Here is an 18,879-nt window from a genome sequence, read left to right on the forward strand (position 1 = left end):
TGTTAAGTACAAAATGAATTCACTCAAGTATGAAAAATAGTGCAGTAAAAGGATGATGTATGTAGATGAAACCAATAAGCATCTTTACCAGGATTCAGTGGACCAAATCTTGCTAAATCCTCAATATAGAGGGCCAAATCTAGTCTCTCTCAAGCTGAAACTGCTCCCTTCCATGGGAAAAACTCACAGGAAGAGATAGGGGGTGTGTTTATATATGTTTATGTGGAAGAAAATGATTAGATGCCTCTAGAGTGAGGGTCTCTGCCTGGGGCTCATGATGCCAACAGGTGTCAAGGGGTTGTGATCACCCTGTCCTTTCCACATTACTAAAGGAGAGAGGTCCAGGCTTTGAGAACCACTGCTCTGGAGCTTCTTCTGAATACTATCATTGAGGGGAGGGAATACCCTGCCTTAAGAAGCTGGCGGTTCAGTCCCCAGAACTTACAGCTCTTTCGGTATCTAATTGGCTGGGACTTGAGCCTCAGTTCTGCTGCTCTCTCCTGGCTCTGTTTGCACAGGTCTGGTGGAGCCATGCTGACGTGGTTCCTGAGCTGTTCACTGCCCCTGCAGCCCCCTCTTAAGTGGGTTCCATTGCATGGAGGGGTGGGGTCTGCTCAGGAATTAATACAGCCTGAGGTTGCACTAGATACTTTACTAGCAGTAGCTGGTAAAGAGTTTTAACTTCTTCAAAAGTAAAGAATAGCTTCTTAGCCTGACACGAGAGGCTGTGCATGTTACTGGAGTCAGCTCAGACTTTAGGTAGAATCTTTAAATAACAGCATCTTACGCAACATGTGGTCTGAAGTCAGTAGAAAGACTCCCACTGACTTCAGTGGGCTTTGGACCAAGCCCTAATTGCATAAGATATAGTGGAAAGTTTTGAGGCCCATATTAACATTTTTCATGGTGAATGATTATCCACAAAGAGTTCAGTCTGGCATTTGGAAGCAAAGATTCCTATTCTGGCCCTCTCCACCGTAGACCCAGCGGCAGAATAAACAGAGTCTCATTGAGCTGTGCTTGAAAAACATTTTTGCTGTGGGAAATCAGGAACAGCTTTGTATTTAGACCCTACTGCTGGATCTGTTATCTCAGATCGCCTTGGGCAAAGGAAGCAAAAGGAACAGTTCTACAAAAGGGAATGTCCAGAGCCCCATTAGACTACAAAAGCACATCTTGGCTGCATGTATACCTGGGCAGAGTACAGTGTGCTTGAACCTTATTGCACCTCTAACATTCTTGAATTGCTAAGTGATGATAAAGACAGCACTTGAAAAAATAACACATTTTTGTAGTGAAAACCTTCTGCATTATCCTGTTCTTTTGTCATGTGCATCTCAGCTCGCAACAACAACAAAAGTAGAAAAAGTGACTTTTAAAATATGGAAACTGTAGAACCCTGCAAGATTCTATTACTTTTGTGCATGTAATTTTTTGGTATGTTTTATTGTTTACATGCTGCATGAACGCTTCAAATAAATGATAGGATTTCCATGTAAACAAGGTAGAGTTACATTTGTACAAGCAAAGGGTTAAGCAATTTCAGTTACCATGAGCGATGGAGGAATTGACCAAAAAAAAAAAAAAAGTAGTAGGCTACTTCCACGAGCTTTTTTTCTTCACACCATCTTACATCAAATCCAAGAAGGCCATGCAATAGTTTTCAAATGTTACATTACAAGTTATTTTCTATTTTTTCTTCAAGGTGTTGGGCGGAGGAGAAGGGGAATGCAGTTCATATGTTATGGATTACACGACAAATTCAACCCCTACTTTTCTATTCAAGGTCTGCTTAAAATCTATGATGTAGAAAGTGAAACACCAGGAATAACAAAGGGCTGCAATTAATCTAACAGCAATAACATAAAATAACCTGAACAGAAGTTTTGGAAATCACATACAGAAACAAAGAGCAACCAGAAGACATTGACACAGTATGAGAATATAAGAGTCTGCTACAGAGTTTGCACAAAGCTACTATGCCCAGCCCTTTAACAATTTAAATTATTATAGGAGCAACCATCACTGCTGGTAAGGGTCATTTCCATCAAAGGCTTCAAGTGAGTCTGTCCATAAGCAAAAATTAAATTTTAGATTTTCAAGTGATATAACAACGGGTATTACAAATAAAATAATATCTTCTCATTCATTTTCATGCTGCACACAAAGGCAGATACATACTATGGTAATAGGTGCTTTAAAAATGCTGTAGATGCCCATTCATTTAAATACATGCAGACTTCTGACCCCTGTGAAAATGATCATTGACAATCTAATACCACAATAATTACTGAGGAGAAAAATAAAAGATGACTTTTATCTGATTATATTAAGGAATCACTTACCTGAAAATATCATTTGGACTTGTCAGAAGACATCCTCACCTGCTCATGTCATGCAGACTAGGAAGCTTCATATTTCAATGTAAAAAATAAAAGATGATACCATCTCCTAATGAATGAAGTAGTTCCACTGTGGAGAGTTTGCTGCTAATGTTGGAATTCCTTTGGAGGAATGAAGAAAGACAGACTAGGGAGGCGTGTCTTCCAGCGATGTAAAATAAAGGGCTTGTTCTCCTTTATGAAATACCATTGCAAACGCAAAGAAAGCTTATTAGTTATTGAGCCATTTGCTTTCTCAGCAAGCAGACTGAATGGCTGGCTGGTATTCCAGCTTGCTTTTCCATCGAGTGCAGATACAGTTTGTCTGGCACAGTTCTATTCAAATGCTACAGAGGATCACTGGCTGTTCTAGTTTGCTGGGAACAAAACAGCAACAAGCTCCACGGCTGCACATCTTTGTTAGACTGCCTAATGCTCTGTTTCAAGGAAGAATGCCCCTGCTCTGATATATCATTTAGCTTTTAGCACGCAGATGGGTTTTACAAACCTAGCTCCTGATTCCATACCTGTAAGAATAGTTATACCTTCATTTGGTTATTGATAGGACTATTAAAATTCTTGTCAGAGAAAGGTATGTAAAATGAAATACTGACCCTATTCTCTTCCTCTCTTTGGAGTCAAAACACCTCCTAGATTTTATTATTCTCTTTGGTGATAACTTTATGATTTATATTTTATCAGTTTGATTTTTTTTTTAAATACTGAAAACACAGATCAACCTCCTGATTCTTAATGCCAACTTGGTAATATTCTTTTTTTCCTGTTACGCGAGCAGTAAGGATGGGTGAATGGAAGAATACATTGGTCAAGCAGCGCAAATATTGGCCTAGTTAAAGAAGCTAAGTATTCCCCAAAAGGAATAGGAAAAAATAATAGGCTTTCAGACACGTGTGCACCAAGATGGGTCTCAGTGTTAGAGGACTGCACTGACATGAGAGAATCCCAGCCAGTCTATGTCTGGATATAGAGTCTAAGTCATTCCTCACTTATTGTGGGTGCTGGAATAGCCCAGGCAATTTGCACCCTCAGTCTCCTTAGAAAATTCATTCTTGCTGTTTTGGGAGAGGAGTGGGGAGAAAAGGAGGTGGTGGAAGGTGAGGACCAGGTTTGGAACAGTAAGCACCAAGTCCAAGTGGTGTCCGTTCAGGAAGTAAACTGAAGCTAGCCATGTCTGCAGGGGCCTGAGGCATAGCCTTGTGAGCCAGACCATGTATGTGCACGCGACTATGTGTCCCAGTAGCTTGAGGCAAACCTGGGCTGTCATGATTGGTTGGACAATGACCTTGGCGATCACGTCCAACATGGTCTGGAACTGGGCCTCCGGAAGGCAGGCTCTGGCTTTGGTTGAGTTGAGCAGTGCCCCAATAAACTTTATTCTCTGAACTGGAATAAAGGTCAACTTTTGCTCGTTTATCAATAGGCCCAGCACTCAAAAGGTGGCTTGGACCAGGCTGATGCTGTTCTTTACTTGAGCCTCTGAATGACCCTTGATCAGCCAGTCATTGAGGTACATGTATACCTGAACACCTTGCTGTCTGCGGAAGGCAGCTACCACTGCCATGCATTTTGTGAAAACCCGGGGGGGGAGGGGACTGCGGAATTGATAATGATCTGTGGCCAGCGAAGATAAAAATGTGAAAGTAAGCATCCGTCAAGTCCAGGGCGGGTGGCATACTAGTCCCCTGGAGCCAGGGAGGGAATGATGGAGGCCAGGGAGACCATGCAGAACCTCAGTTTCTTGAGATATCTGTTGAGATGACGCAGGTCCAGTATGGGACAAAGGCCCCCTTTGGCCTTTGTGCTTAGGAAATAACAGGAGTAAAACTCCTTCCCTCTCAAGTTTTGAGGTAACTTCTCCATGGCCCCCATCTGTAGGAGTGTCTGCACCTCCTGGGCAAGTAGTTGCTCACGAGAAAGGTCCCTGAAGAGGGACAGGGATGGGGTGTGGAAGGAGGGGTAGATGAAAACTGCAGGGTATAACCAATCACCACTGTATTTAGCACCCAGGAGTCCAATGTTATGCGGAACTATGCCAGGCTGAAGTGGGACAGTTGGTCCAAAAATAAAGGGGAGGCAGAAGCTGTACTGGGAACTGGTACAGCACTGTGGGCACACCTTCAAAAGCCTGCTTGGTCCTGCCGGAGTACCTGTGTGACCCTGGCTGGGAGGTTGAGGTTGACAGCACTTGTAACCTCTCCCTTTCCTCTTATAGGAGTACTGTCTCAGACACAGAGCCAAGAAACATGGCAGCTGTTGAGGCCTGAAGTGCTTCCTCGAAGTGGATGGAGGAAGAGGCCCAGGGACCTGAGGGTAGCCCTTGAGTCCTCAGGCCATGTAGTCTCATGTTTGTCTGCTCTGAAAATAGTGAGGAGCCTTTGAAAGGGAGGTCCTGGATAGACTGCTGGATCACCTGAGCGAGTCCTGATGACTGCAGCCAAGAGCATCATCTCATGGTGACAACAGAGGCCATTGTCCTGGCCACCATGTCTGCTGCGTCCAGTGACCCCTGGAGAGAGGCTCTGGCAACATTCTCTCCTTGTTCTAAGATGGGTGAAAATTCCTGCCATAAGTCTTGAGACATGGAGTCCTTAAATTTAGACAGAGTCCCACAAATTGTAGTCGTATCTCCACAATAAGGCTTGCTGGTTTGAGATGCATAGTTGTAGACCGCCTGTCAAGTAAACTTTCCTCCCAAACAGATCAAGTTTCTTTGCATCCTTCTGTTTAGGGGTAGCACTCAACTGGCTCTGTCTCTCCCTTTTGTTAACCACCAGTATGGATGAGGGACCCAGGAGGGGGTGAGAGTACAGATACTCATACCCACTGACTGGCACATAATATTTCTTCTCTGCGCTCTTCGAAGTGGGGAAAGGGGGGAAGAAAAGATGGGGTCTTCCACAGGACTCTGAACAGACTTATTAGCGCCTCACTAATGGGTAAGGCTAATTTAGATGGAGCTGCTGCAGCCAGAATGTCAATGAGGCTGTGAGAGGGTTCCTGAACGCCTCAATCTCAAGCCCGAGGTTAGCTGCTATTTTCTTTAGAAGCTCTTGATGAGCCCTAAAGTCATCTTCGGGAAGTGAGCTGCTCGGCCCCAAAGTCAGCCTCATCTGGGGAGGAGGAAGAGGCCTGTACTGGAGGAGGGGCCACTATTTTCAGCTTCTTCTTCAGCCTCAATAACCTCCATAGGGGCCACATCTTGTAAATCAGTACTAGGATTGGTAATGGAGTCGGGGGCCGGTGCCAATCATGGAGGAACAGGAGCCTGCCTCTCAGAAGCAACAAACTGTGAATGATGGGAGGGTAGACCTAGTACCAGGGGAATCTCCCAAGGGTTTCAGTATGGCCACTGCATAGGCCACTATCCTCCTGCCAGGTACCAGTGGGGGGACCCGCACCAAGGTTCTTCGGCATGTAGGATGGGTACTGGCAGCCCTAAAGTTGAACTTGTAGGGCTCTGCATCAGACTCAGATGAAGAGTCCTCCCTAGGCAACCTCAGGGGAGCGGTACCTCTCACTGCCTCCAATCAGTGCCAAGGGTCCGGTGACCAGTGGCAGGCTGGGGACAACCTCGCAGAGGACAGAAACTTCAGCCAATGGGAGCGGGGGGGGGGGAGGGAGGGCGGCACCTGTGGGCACAGGCAGTGAGCGGAGCCCCCGGCCCCTCCATCTAGGAGCTGCAGGAACATGCTGGTGGGAGCCGGGGAGCCCTCCCCCGAGGTAAGTGCTGTTCCACATCCCAACCTTCTGCCCCAACCCTGAGCCCCTTCCCACACACCCAAACAACTGCTGTTGCTGGCCTAGGCAGCCCCTGAGCCAGCACCTGCCAATGGAGAAGTCAAGGAGGTCCATGACTTTCTGTGACAGACACGCAGCCTTAAAGATGAATACACAGGGCCAATATGCCCATAGGAAATTGATTTCCAAAAGCCAGCTTTACCAACATCTGTCTGAGGTGCTCCCACTGTGGCCAGGTGAAGACTTTCTCAGCATTCAAAGAAAGAAGAACACAGGAAGAATTGCTAGAATTAACATTATAGATCAAATTCAGAGTTCTTCTGATACCAGAGAGATGTCTGCCAGCAATGAACCCAGATGGGTCAGGATGAACATACTTGGGCAAGATGGCAGTCTGTTTGCTAGCACCTTGGCATAAATTTTAGCATCTACATAAAAGAAATAGGTTTGTCTGGTGCACAATCTTTTACTTCTTCAGAAATTACCACAATTTTTGCCTCTTTCCATGAATCTGGAATCTGGTTCCCCTGCAATGTACCATTACACAATTCAGTTAAAACAGGGACCAACACTTGCTTTAGAGCTCTATAGTACTCCTCAGAAAACCCATCGGGACCCAGAGCTTTATTGGCTTTTAAATTCTTAATTACAACTTCAGCTTCTTCTTCAGCAGTTTGCCTATCAAGAGCTGCCACATCATCCTCTGAGAGCCGAGGTAGTTTCACACTTCTCAAATATTTATAAGTTCACGATTTAGATATTCTGAAGCATACAAAGTATAGAAAGTTAGCTAATGTTTCATAAATCTCTTTGATGATACACCCGCCGGAGTTGCTAGGGTAAAAATGTTCCGAAGAGCCGTGCACGCGCAGCGCGCACACCTACATGGAATGCATAGGAGCAATCACTCGAAGAAGAATACAAAGATTTAGTAACTGGCCTCTAACAATTAAGACCTATCAATACAATCTGAATCCAAATCTCACTATTTACCAATTCCTAGCACTCAGTACTTGTATAAAACCTTGTTGCACATATCTTGGTCATATTGCAACAAGAATACCAAACAGCAGCATGCCCACTAAAACACAAACCTGATCTGGAGGGTTTGCTGCATCAGTATGTAGTAACTTGCTACAGATTTCTTACCTGTGTGGTGTGCAGTGGGTGGAATCATATGGTCCTATATTATAGAGATACTGATGGGAGTCTCTTGGTATTTTAGACACTATTAAAAAAATCACTACCGGGGCAAGGATGCTTTTAATATCAGTATCCAAAAAGAAACAACAAGCAAAACTATTTCAAGAACATTTGTGAAAGAAATCTGAATTTGCAAGATGTTTCTTGGTCTGAATGCTACCCCTTCACACATTGCTTGCCCATCTCTAATTTTGTAATCCATGTTCCTCCCGCTCCAGCCCTTTCTTGGCAGCACTCTTGTTGGCAGGATGCTGTTGCCAAGGGAGACAGAATGGATGTGCAGCTGGCTTTTCTTTCATCTGCACTTAGTGCTGCAGATACTATTGATGTGACCGTACAACCTTTGGCTACTAAGACCTACTGTCAATGTCATATGACTTTATGAAGAGTTTTGACAATTGCATAACTAGCCATACTGCATGTTGGAAAGCTAAAATGGGACCTTGTCAAAGAAGGGATTTACTTGGTGTCACAAATGCTGACTCAATCAAGGGTATCAATTTCATTTATAGCAATAAGAGGGGGACAAAAGGATTTAAAACTATTTTAAGGTGTCTCCTCCAAAATAAAAGGCAAATACAGTGCCTACACATATTTGGATGAGATAACTATCAAGCAGAGAAAGGAACTGGTTAGGGTGTTACATTAAGGGTATACATAAAGGAACAATGGATGAAACTAGGAAAAGGTAAAAATTAGACTATTTCTAATGATGAGATCTAGCAGACTGTGAAATAGTCTCTAGTTGGAAGCAGTGGAAATCTCATTTCTTGAGACATTTTAAAACCAGACTCTACAAAGCATCAGAAAACATGCTATAGAGAGAACAATATTTCATTGGCACAAGGTGAAAACTAGATGACATCAGAAATCTTTTTCAGATCTAACTTCTGCAGGACGTACTTACTCAGAATTCCCATTGCTATTCCTGGGAGTTTGGGCTCAATGAGGATTGTAAAATCAAGCACAGTGATATTAATTCTTAGCTAGTTTGCACAGCATGAGAGCCATATCTTGCATAGTTAATTTACCTTGACTTATGTCATAGAAAAAGTGGTTCCTTTATAGACTGTTACTTCAATGTGGTGTCTCTCTCTCTTTTTTACAACCAGCAATGATTATTTTATTTGCCTGTAATATTTCTCCCTCCAGCTTTGTTTGAAGCCCATGAACTAAACATGACGGGAACAAATCTCCAGGGAGATTCCTGCTTTCATTAGATCTATAAAAATGGGTTTGCACATAAGGAGAGGACTCTACCTGATGGGGTCCTGAAGTGGAGATTAGGAAAGAGGAGTTCTAGCAAGAAATTCCTCAAAGAGGAAGCAATTAGAAGTATTGGAACTTGAATGCTATCTGTCTTTGTTACTTCTGAGCCCCCTACAACCTTGGCATTTATCTTCATGTAGTGTGACATCATGGGGAGAATGGAGCTCTCTCGTGTGAAGGTTCTGGAGAAATATCCTCTCTCTACAACGATGCTTCCAAACACGGTCTGAAAGATGTGGTGCCACCCCAAGGCAGCAGGTTTAAGGCAGGCATTTTGTTACCCACTAATCCTTCTGTTAGTAAGATTGGTGTCATTTTTTCCATACCATTCCTGGAAAGTCAGCGCTTATATACTACAGCGGCAGGTGCTATGGAAACATCAGTTCCTTAGTTAGAAGTGATACTAGGATTACAGACACACTGACTCAGCTTCTACAGGCCTTTCATGTGTCTCAGTGATTTCATCCCTTTCACAGGCAGTAATTTAGGGAAATTCACTACACTAGAATTCAAAGCCCAGGTTAGTCAGGGAATCTAATGCTGCAGCTGGAGTTAGAGAGGAACTGGACAGTTTCGTAACTAGTAATAACATTTGTAGGAGATCAAATCTCATGCTTCACAACATCAGCTGATCACTGCAGAGATAAAGAAAGTTTTTCATCCCATTAAGGGAATGGCTAGGTACGGATATATGAATTTGTGCCCTACTTTGAAGTCAGATATTGAACTATAAGGAATGATGGTCTGATCTGGTATGGTAAATCCTATGTTCTTGTAAGTGAGGTTACAGCTAGACCTCAGCTGGACACAACACACAATTTCTGTTAATGAGGGAAGAACCTGGCACCTAGTACTTAATTCAATACTGATATGATTCATTGCTTGATTAATTCAATTCAGTAGTCAATGACATGGAAGACAGTGTACAGGTACTTCATATAACTGCCTGATCCAGTGATACAGTTTATCATATCAGTAATTTATGTCTCCATTTGAGTGTGTATGGCATTACATACCGACTGCAATGTATTGAATTCCATATGGGGGCGTTAGTTTTATGTGCACATTTCTTTTAATTTAACAAGCAGTGTCTGGGTGGTGTTTCTGAATGTTATTTTGAATATTCTCAGGCCTCAGTTTCCCCCTCACACCGCAGAAGCACCTGGTGCATACAGAATACCATTTACACCCACTGACTGCTATGGAAATAGTTTCCCCAAAGCAGAACTGACTAAAAATAGTTCCAAGGAAAAATTTTGTAAGTTGTTTCCTATCTAGTTTGTGGCACTAGGTAGACACGTGTAGCTACAAAGAACAGATACATGCATAGATGCAGCAAAGCACTTTAACACCATGCATAACTTTAAGCCTGAAAGTAGTCCTTTTGACTGCTTGTTTCAATGGACTGCTTGTGTGCATAAAGTTACACACCTCGAATCATACAAACACAGAGCTGGAAGGGACGTTGGCAGGACCAAGGAAATCTAGACCACCCCAGACAGGTTTCTTAAAAACCTCCAGTGACGGGGATTTCACAGCCTCCCTTGGAAGCCTGCTCCAGAATTTAGCTACTCTTATAGTTAGAAAGTTTTTCCTAATATCTAACCTACATTTCCCTTGCTGCAGATTAAGCCCATTACTTCTTGTCCTATCTCCAGGGGGCATGGAGAACAATTAATTGATCACCGTCCTCTATATAACAGCCTTTAACATATATGAAGACTGTTACCAGCCCCTCCCCCGCCCCCAATCTCCTTTTCCCAAGACTAAACATGCCCAGTTGGTTTTTTTTAACCTTTCATCATAGGTCAGGTTTCTTGTTGCTCTCCTCTGGCCTCTCTTTAATTTGTCCACATCCTTCCTGAAGTCTAGGACCCAGAAATCGACACAGTATTTCCGTTGAGGCCTCATCAGTGCCAAGCACAGTGAGACAGTTACATCCCATGTCTTAGATACAACATACCTGTTAATATACCCCAGAATAACTAGCCTTTTTTGCAGCTCAATCACACTGCTGACTCATTCCGTTTGTGATCCACTGTAACCCCCAGATCCTCTTCAGCAGTACCATCACCTAGCCAGTTATTCCCCATTATGTAGTTGTGCGTTTGATTTTTCCTTCCTAAGTGTAGTACTACGCACTTGTCTTTATTGAATTTGTTGTTGATTTCAGCTTGGTGTCATCCACAAATTTAAGAGCAATCTATCCTCTCCTCTCTGTTATCCCAGTATCAGAGGGGTAGCCATGTTAGTCAGGATCTGTAAAAGCAGCAAAGAGTCCTGTGGCACCTTATAGACTAACGGACGTATTGGAGCATGAGCTTTCGTGGGTGAATACCAGTCTATTATCCCAGTCATTAATGAAACTATTGAACAGCACCGAACCCAGGACTGACTCCTGTGGGATCCCATTAGCTATGCCCTCCCAGTTTCACAGTGAACCATTGATAACTCCTCTTTAGTACAGTCTTTCAATCAGTTGTGCACCCACCTTATAGTAATTTAATTTAAATCACATTTCCCTAGTTTGCTTATGAGAATGTCAGGAGGCCTTACTAAAAAAAGCCTTAATATTATCAAGTGCTTTGTTGGGTTGGGGTCAGACTGTCATATTAGCCGTGGCAAAGGTTAACATCTCAAAGTCATCCCCCTGGGGCAAGAGCAGGCACGTCCCTTACCTCATCCTGGAAGCGGGCAGAACCCTGTGGTCTGGTTCTAGGGTGCAGCACTCCAGCAGTGTCATTTAAGAAGTCTGCTCCCTCGCAGGGGATGTAAAGCATTCCCAATGAAAGCAACCTACTTCCCCAGCCCGCTTCCTAGAGCAAGGGAGAGGGAAGCAGTCACACAGGGCAGTCCCAGTTCTCACTCTTCAGCGTGAGTAAAGATAAGGGATTAATCCTAGGGGATTTCAACAAAGAGACCCAGCCCAGCCCATCTTTCTCTGCAGAGGGCTCACGCAGGCAGTGCTTGCAAGCCATAGGTCAGTTGGTGCCACAGGCCCCCGCAGCCTGAGAGCCCTGCCTCTGCTTGCTTCTGAGTGCTACCCTTACTGCATGGAGTTCCTCCCACTGAAAGCCCGCCTCCGGGCCTGACAAGCTTCCCAGGAGCTACGGATTGGGGCTGAGGGAAACCCTAGGAATACCTTAACGCTTGCATTCCTTACTCTTGGTAAAATACCTGAGAGTGTTGCCTGAATAGAAAAGCTAAACCATTACCTTATATATGTAGGAGACAGAAATCACTTCACCCATCTCTGGAATGCAGGCACTTCTGCAGTTTCTTGAAAGGTGTTAGATTGACAGCCCTAAAAACCCTCTGATTATTCACTCTGATTCCGTCCCCATCAAATCTTGTTGGGACATTGGCTGAGTGCTGCTTCAAAGGGAAATGTACCACTTTGCTCCACCACAACAATTTCCTGAGGCAGTCTGGGTTTTCCCCTTAAAACACAGATCCTCAAAGGTTTTAGGCTCATAACTTCCATTGAAATCAACCGAAATCAGGCGCCTAAATATCTTTGAGGATCTGGGCCAAATGTCAAAGTGTCTGCGCTACACACTTTTACCCTCTTGTTCCTAGCCCTATGCTCTGATTGCTGTATTGCTGCGTGCTATTGATTTGTCCATTGAAATCATCAAAATGTCAGCTAGGTACCCGCACCATCAGCTGCTGTTAGCTTAAACGGCTGCCCCAATGGAGCGTAGCAGAAAGGACACAACTGTACCAGCAGCCCCCTCAACATGTGTTCAAGCGCTGGCTCACAGAGAGGAATTTAGATCCCCTTCCCTGACCCACAAACAGGGCCGGCTCTGGCTTTTTTGCCGCCCCCCCCAAGCAAAAAAAAAGGGGGGGAGCAGAGCGGCAGAGCAGGGGAAAAAAATGGTGCGGCTGGAGCGGCAAAGCCGGGGGAGGAACAATTACACGGCGCGGCTGGAGCGACAAAGTGGGGGGGGAGGGGAACAAAACAAAAACGGCACGGCTGGCAAAGCGGGGAAAAAAACAAAACAAAAAAACCCTACAGGGCAGCCGGAGCCAGGGTGCAGGGGGAACTCCATGTGCTGCAGAGTGCGCACCCGGTCTAGTGGCGGGGAGGGGAAGGGAGCGGGGGGGAGAGAGAGAAGGGGGGCAGCCAGCACTTCAGCCAGGGCACTCACCACTCGGCCCCGACTGCCACGTTGCCTGCCGGGAGGGCTCTGCGCCACTCCGGTCGGTGCCCTGCTGAGTTTGCTGCAGGGCAATCCCCTCCTCCGCGCCGCCACCCCCTACAGGGCGGCCAGAGCAGCGAACAAAAAAAAAAAAAGTGGCCGTGCCGCCCTAGGTTTGGGCGGATGCCGCCCCGTAGAATGTGCCGCCCCAAGCACGAGCTTGCTCGGCTGGTGCCTGGAGCTGGCCCTGCCCACAAACAGGACTTTGTAAACTCCTGTGATTTTTTTAAAAAATATGATGTAAGTGCAAAAATACAAGCGTGCATTTGGGAAGATTGTTTCATGGCTGAACTAGTTAGTAAAAATGTCTGTGTTGCTCTTCTACTAGCTTTCCTTGCTTTAGATTTTATTGTGTTCAAAGAATAACCTTGAAACTAGAGCACAGGGGAGCTAATGACAAGGTATAAACTCTGTGTTGAAGCATTTTGAACCTATTACAAATAACATCACTCTGTGTTCTCATCGGACATACAATATGCTTGCATTTTAGAAGAGCTGTATGGCAATCAAATGTTACAGTCCCTCAACTGTAATAGTAATGCTGACATAAGTGTCTTGTTGCCACACTTTCACTTATCACATTTTCTCCTCTCTCTCTCTCTCTCTCTTTTAAGCATCTTCAGCTGTCATTGTACCATAACAGTGAAATTATTCACACTGTAAGTGCAATACAGAAAGCCAATTCTGTTTAGAGACAGAACACTAGGCATGACACGTCACTGCAACAGCTGCAGGAGAACATTAGTCTTTGCATTAACATTGACTATGGTGGCAAAGTGAATATAGCAACAGCCACTTCCTTACCCCTATTAAAGGTCAGGGTATAGATAGTGGGGTGGTGGGGATATAAATGAGCACTATGCAGCAAACATAACTTTAAGATAAAGTGGCCTGTTTTAACCCAAATCAATATGAGTGGTTGGAAAGGGGTGGGCTAGGATGGAATAAAATAAAGAAAAACTTGCTCAAGAGACCAATTCTGGTCCCAGTGAAGCCAATGCCAAAAAACCCCAACCCTTTTCAAGACAAATTCTGGCCTCATTAACACTGGCGTAAATACGTAACTCCACTGACGTCAATATGTAAGTACCTTCATGGGGAGGGACTACTAGGCACTAAAGGGCTCTTCAGTCTAGTTGAGAAAAGCATAACAATGGTTAGAAGCTGACACCAGGCAAATTCAAATTAGAAATAAGGCACAATTTTTAACCATTGGCACAAATTACCAAAGGAATTGGTGGAGTCTCCATCTCTTGATGTCTTTAAATCATGACTGGATGCTCTTCTGCAAGTTTAGTCAAGCATAAATTATTGGGCTCAATACCGGGGTAACTGGGTGAAATTTAATGGCCTGTGATAAACTGTGACCCAGGGATCTCTTGGTGCCATGTGGCAGAGGACAAAGGGGTGCATGAGTTACAAGATTCCCTTGGGTCTGGTATCTACATATTAGTTTGCCAATGAGTGTCATGAAAGGTCAATACCAAAAGTCTGTGTCACACTGGTCATCATAATTGCGAGATGTATGTATGGCTAACGTGTGAAGAATTATGTATATATACCCCAAAAAACATGTTTTTAAGATCTCTGAGTTGGGGCCGGTCACCAGAACTTGTTAAACAAGTTTCTTTCAGGCAAAAGATGTTTATCTGTCTGTCTACATATAAATTGAGTGCACCACGGGCTTCCATTTACAGTCTGAGCAAAATGCTAATCAAGTGAGTGCAAAGTGTCCAGGAGAGACCCTAGACAGGAAAACACAAGCAGTGGGGGTTATCCTGTTTACAAGTGCAGACAATGGATTTTTGAATTGTAACTGGGGATACAGAGGATCACGCTGAATCCTTCACTTAGGAAGTAAGCTGACCGTGGATTTGCTTCATGAAAAAAGGCTCACAGCCAGCCAGGCTGTTAAATGCTAGGAGAAGAACTTTGGGTAAGATAAACTTCGTAGACAGGAGGGAATCTTGTTAGTTAAGTCTAGGCTCTAGAATACGTGTGTTACGATTTAATTTTATATGCAACTCTTTGTTTCAAGTGATAGTAAATAGAACTACTGAACTCTCTGTTCATTGTTAAACTTATACTTACTTTTTTTTATAAACAAATTGAAGTGCTGGGTGTTACACTGTAGAACACAGCTCTGCTTAACTGAGAAGCTCTGGTGTGTTGTTCCTTTGGGAACAGAGGATCTGGGAATTCTGTGCGGGTCTGGTGGATCAAGGGCTGGGCACTCCAGGAGACGCTTGTAGGAGTCGGGTTGGAGTGTACCTATTGCTAACTTGTAGCGGGACTGCAAGTCCTGCGTAGGCTGAGAGGGGAATGCTTGTGCTGCTTGTAGCTGGTGGAGATAGGGAGCTGACTACTGGCAGGCACGGACAAGGCTTCCTCACACAAAGACAAGTGGTAGCGAGGTGTCTCAAAACCCCAGGTACCCTCAGAAAGTGTCAATCATCCCTTCTGGCCTCAAACTCTATGGCCCAGATCCACAAAGGGACTCAGGCGCCTAAATCGCAAGTTTAGGTGCTTAAGTCCCAGTTTTGGCTCCTCTGTGATCCACAAAACTTTTGCCAAACCTGGTAGTCACCTAAACTCAATCAGCACCTACGTTTTCAGGGTAGAAGTTCCCTAGGTCTATGTTTCTGCCTCTGAGCATGTGCACAGCTGCCTCCCTTTAGGTGTCCAGATGCCTATCTCCCAGCCAAGTCCTAGAGCAATTCACGAACCAGGGAAAGATAGGCGTTCAGCTGCCTAAGTTGTGTGCAGGCCCGATCTGGTAGGCATGCTCAGAGTCTGCCTACCAGATTGGGTCCCATTCAAAATCTGCCTGCTGGAGGAGGTGTGGGTAGTGGTGCCCACCTTATAACTTTTAGCCCAGTAGTTAGAGCACTTGCCTGAGATGTGGGAGACCCAGGTTCAACTGGATGCATAAACAGAAGACTCTAAAGTAGTAGAGAGGTTATTTTTCCTCTGTGCCCACTGCTGGAATACCATGCCCAGTTCTGGTGTCCACAGTTCAAGAAGGATGTTGATAAATTGGAGATGGAGAAGAGCCACGAGAATGATGAAAGGATTAGAAAACCTGCCTTACAATGACAGACTCAAGGAGCTCAATCTAGTTATTTTATCAAAGAAAAGGTTAAGTCTATACCTCTATAAGTACCTATTTAGAGAACAAATATTTATTAATGAGTTCTTCAGACTCGCAGATAAAGGTATAACACAATTCATTGGCTGGAAGTTGAAGCCAGACAAATTCAGACTGGAAATAAGGTGTAAATTTTTATCTGCATGGGTAAACAACCATTGGAACAATTTCCCAAGCGTTGTGGTGGTTTCTCCATCACTGGCAATTTTTAACCCAAGCTTGGATGTGTTTCTGAAAGATCTGCGCTAGGTATTATGTGGGGGAAGTTCACATGAGGTCAGACTAGATGATCACTGTGGTCCCTTCTGGCCTTGGAATCTATGACTCCTCCCCTCTCTGTCAGAGGGACAGAAGTATTTAAACAGCGGTCTTCCACCTCTGAGAACAGTACTCTCACTGCCAAGGACTGGGATATTCTGCTGTGGGGTTCCCTTAATCTCTCATGCTGAAGCTGTTCTGTGGTGGACAAGTAATGAAACAGTGATTGGAGCAGGGGGACTGGACCCAGAGTCTCCCACCTCTGAGGAGGGTGCCCTAACCACTGACCTACAGAGTCCTGCTCTCTCATTTTCTCTCTCAGTGGCCCAACAGCTGTTCCATGGTGGGTAAATACTTAATCATTGGGACAGAAGAAGAGAAAGAGAAGGACTCTGTAGCCTGGTGGTTAGGGCACCACCTAGGAGATGGGAGTCCAGGGCCCAGTCCCCCTGCTCCAATCACTTTCATTATTTATCCACACTGGAATAGCTTCAACAGGACAGATGGAGGGAGTTCCATATCAGAATATCCCATAGCTCAGTGGTTAGAGCACTCCACTGAGAGGTGGGAGACCCATGTTAAAATCCTCTCTCTCCCTCAGGCAGAGAGGGGAGTGTGACGAAGTGGGAATGTTCTTAATGTTTTCTCTGAGTGCTGTGTGGGTGCCTCAGTTTCCCCTATGCATTTCTCGAGTGTCTAGGGGTGTGTGATTGTTGCAGAGCCCTAGGGAGCCAGTGTGATGCTGTCTGCACAGAGAATGGCCGACACCCTGTTTCCTGGCAACTGATGGCCTGGGCCCCTTCTCTGCAAAGGTGCCAACTGAAGGTGTTGGAGAACAGAGATCAGGTGACCTCCTGGCCCGGGAAGGAGACAAAGGGAGCGGAGCAGCTGGAGAGTTTTCAGTTTGGAGCTGGCTGGGAAAATGAAGGGGAGCCCAGACAGGACCTGACTGAGGGGGTCCTGTTGTCTGTACCTGCAAGACCTGTCTTGGACTGTGTTCCTGTCATCTAAATAAACCTTCTGTTTTACTGGCTGGCTGAGAGTCATGGTGAATCGCAGGAAGCCAGGGGTGTAGAGCCTTGTCTCCCCCAAACTCCGTGACAGGGGGAATTAATTGAGGCTGGGTCCCCCACATCCCAGGTGAGTGCTCTAACCACGAGGCTAAAAGTTATAATGTGGGCACCACCTCCTCCTCTGGCCATTTTTTATGGAGCAAGGCAGGTGCTTAACTCAATGTCTCAAGAAGTGGCTTAGGCATCTAAGAAGCCTGACTCCAGGCAGCTGGTTCCTATTTATGCATCGCTAAGCAGAGACAGGCACTTTACTGCAGCCCAGACTTCGGGCCTGACTCTGGGAAAGGCATGGAGCTTAGCACACATCCCTGTCACCGGCATCTCCCACGGTGTGAGAGATGTAGCTTATGTGGCCCTGCGCCTAGTCTGCTGGCTTTTGTGGATCTATGCTATGGTGCCTCTATCCCATGCATCGTCTAGGAAACCCAGACACCTAAATCAACTTTGTGGATCACGGTGTTATTCCTCTGATCTTTTCAGATGCCTAAAAGGTAGGCGCTGTGACACTTAGTGTTGCAATACCTAGGTCCCTTCCTGAATCCCACCCTATGAATCTATGAGTGTTGTAGCTAAGGTCAAAATCTAGCCCACTGTTTTCAACAGGATCTGAATTTGGCCCTAAATATTTTAACTTCTTAAATAAAGGTTTTGGGACCCTGATTCAGTCAGTTACTTAAGCAAGTGAAGAGTCTCAGTCACGTCAATGGAACTATACATGTGCTTAAAGCCGTACATGTGATTCCCAAAGGTGGGCCCGGTTGGGGCGTTGTGAGTGGAAAGGGAACAGTGTAACTACTCCCTTATAGACAAACTACCAATGGTGTCTGGTGTTATATGTAACACATTCCTCATGCAGATACATCTCTTTCCTATTCTGCTTCTGGTGTTTTGGTTTATTTACTGTACATTTATTCAAAGTTTCCCTGTTGGGAGCTGTTCCTGCACATTCGCTCACTGTCAGTTACATTGCCAGAAGCACAGCAGCACCTACTGCGACGTTTCTATCGCATTACAATTATTTCCTTATGGTGACCTTGGGTCTGAGATATTTGTCAGCTGGGAAATAAAACATAAAGAGGAAAAAACTGAAACAGGAACACTAGGTAGTGATTTGTCCCCAACGAGACGCTGCAGTTTGCACATGAGAGTTACTGATGAACACTGTATACTTACTTACACCATAAACCATCCCTTGCTAGAGGCCCCATGTGAAATTATGCCTCTGTATAAATGAATGCTTTCTGTGAATAGTGTTTTATTGTACGGCCAGAAGAGGAGACTCATCATTAAGGGCCTTTGCACAATTCAGTTCCATATGCTGATAATTATGAAAAAATACATTTGGCAAGACAGAAGTGTCTCATTTCATTGGCAGTAGCCCAGGACCTTTTTACAGAGTCTCCAACTGTATAGGTTATTAGTTTCCTTGAGTCAAATTCAGCCTTGGTGTAAGCAGGCAATTGAAGGTTTCTGTTTTCACCAGGGCTCAGTTTGGGCCAATTGGGTTTTTCAGAGCGTATCTTGAAAAATCATCTGCTGAGCATGCATGTGTCAAAGGCAGTAACTGATTTGCCAAGCTATAT

At 44.9% G+C, this 18,879-nt stretch overlaps 1 protein-coding gene and 1 long non-coding RNA gene across 9 annotated transcripts in view; one reads left to right on the forward strand and one right to left on the reverse strand.

Moving 5' to 3' along the window:
* LOC123365376 overlaps window positions 1–5,089 on the forward strand; it is a 46,668-nt gene extending 41,579 nt beyond the window's left edge. For all 3 annotated transcript variants that reach the window (XR_006577548.1, XR_006577546.1, XR_006577547.1), the window contains exons 6-7: window positions 1,706–3,909; window positions 4,615–5,089. This is a non-coding gene — a long non-coding RNA (uncharacterized LOC123365376). The remainder of the gene's footprint in view (window positions 1–1,705; window positions 3,910–4,614) is intronic.
* The window catches only part of TMEM108 (transmembrane protein 108), a 353,527-nt gene that overhangs the window by 23,167 nt on the left and 311,481 nt on the right, over window positions 1–18,879 (reverse strand). The window lies entirely within an intron of this gene.

Source organism: Mauremys mutica, chromosome 2 (genome assembly GCF_020497125.1).
Source record: "Mauremys mutica isolate MM-2020 ecotype Southern chromosome 2, ASM2049712v1, whole genome shotgun sequence".
Classification (NCBI taxonomy): domain Eukaryota; kingdom Metazoa; phylum Chordata; order Testudines; family Geoemydidae; genus Mauremys; species Mauremys mutica.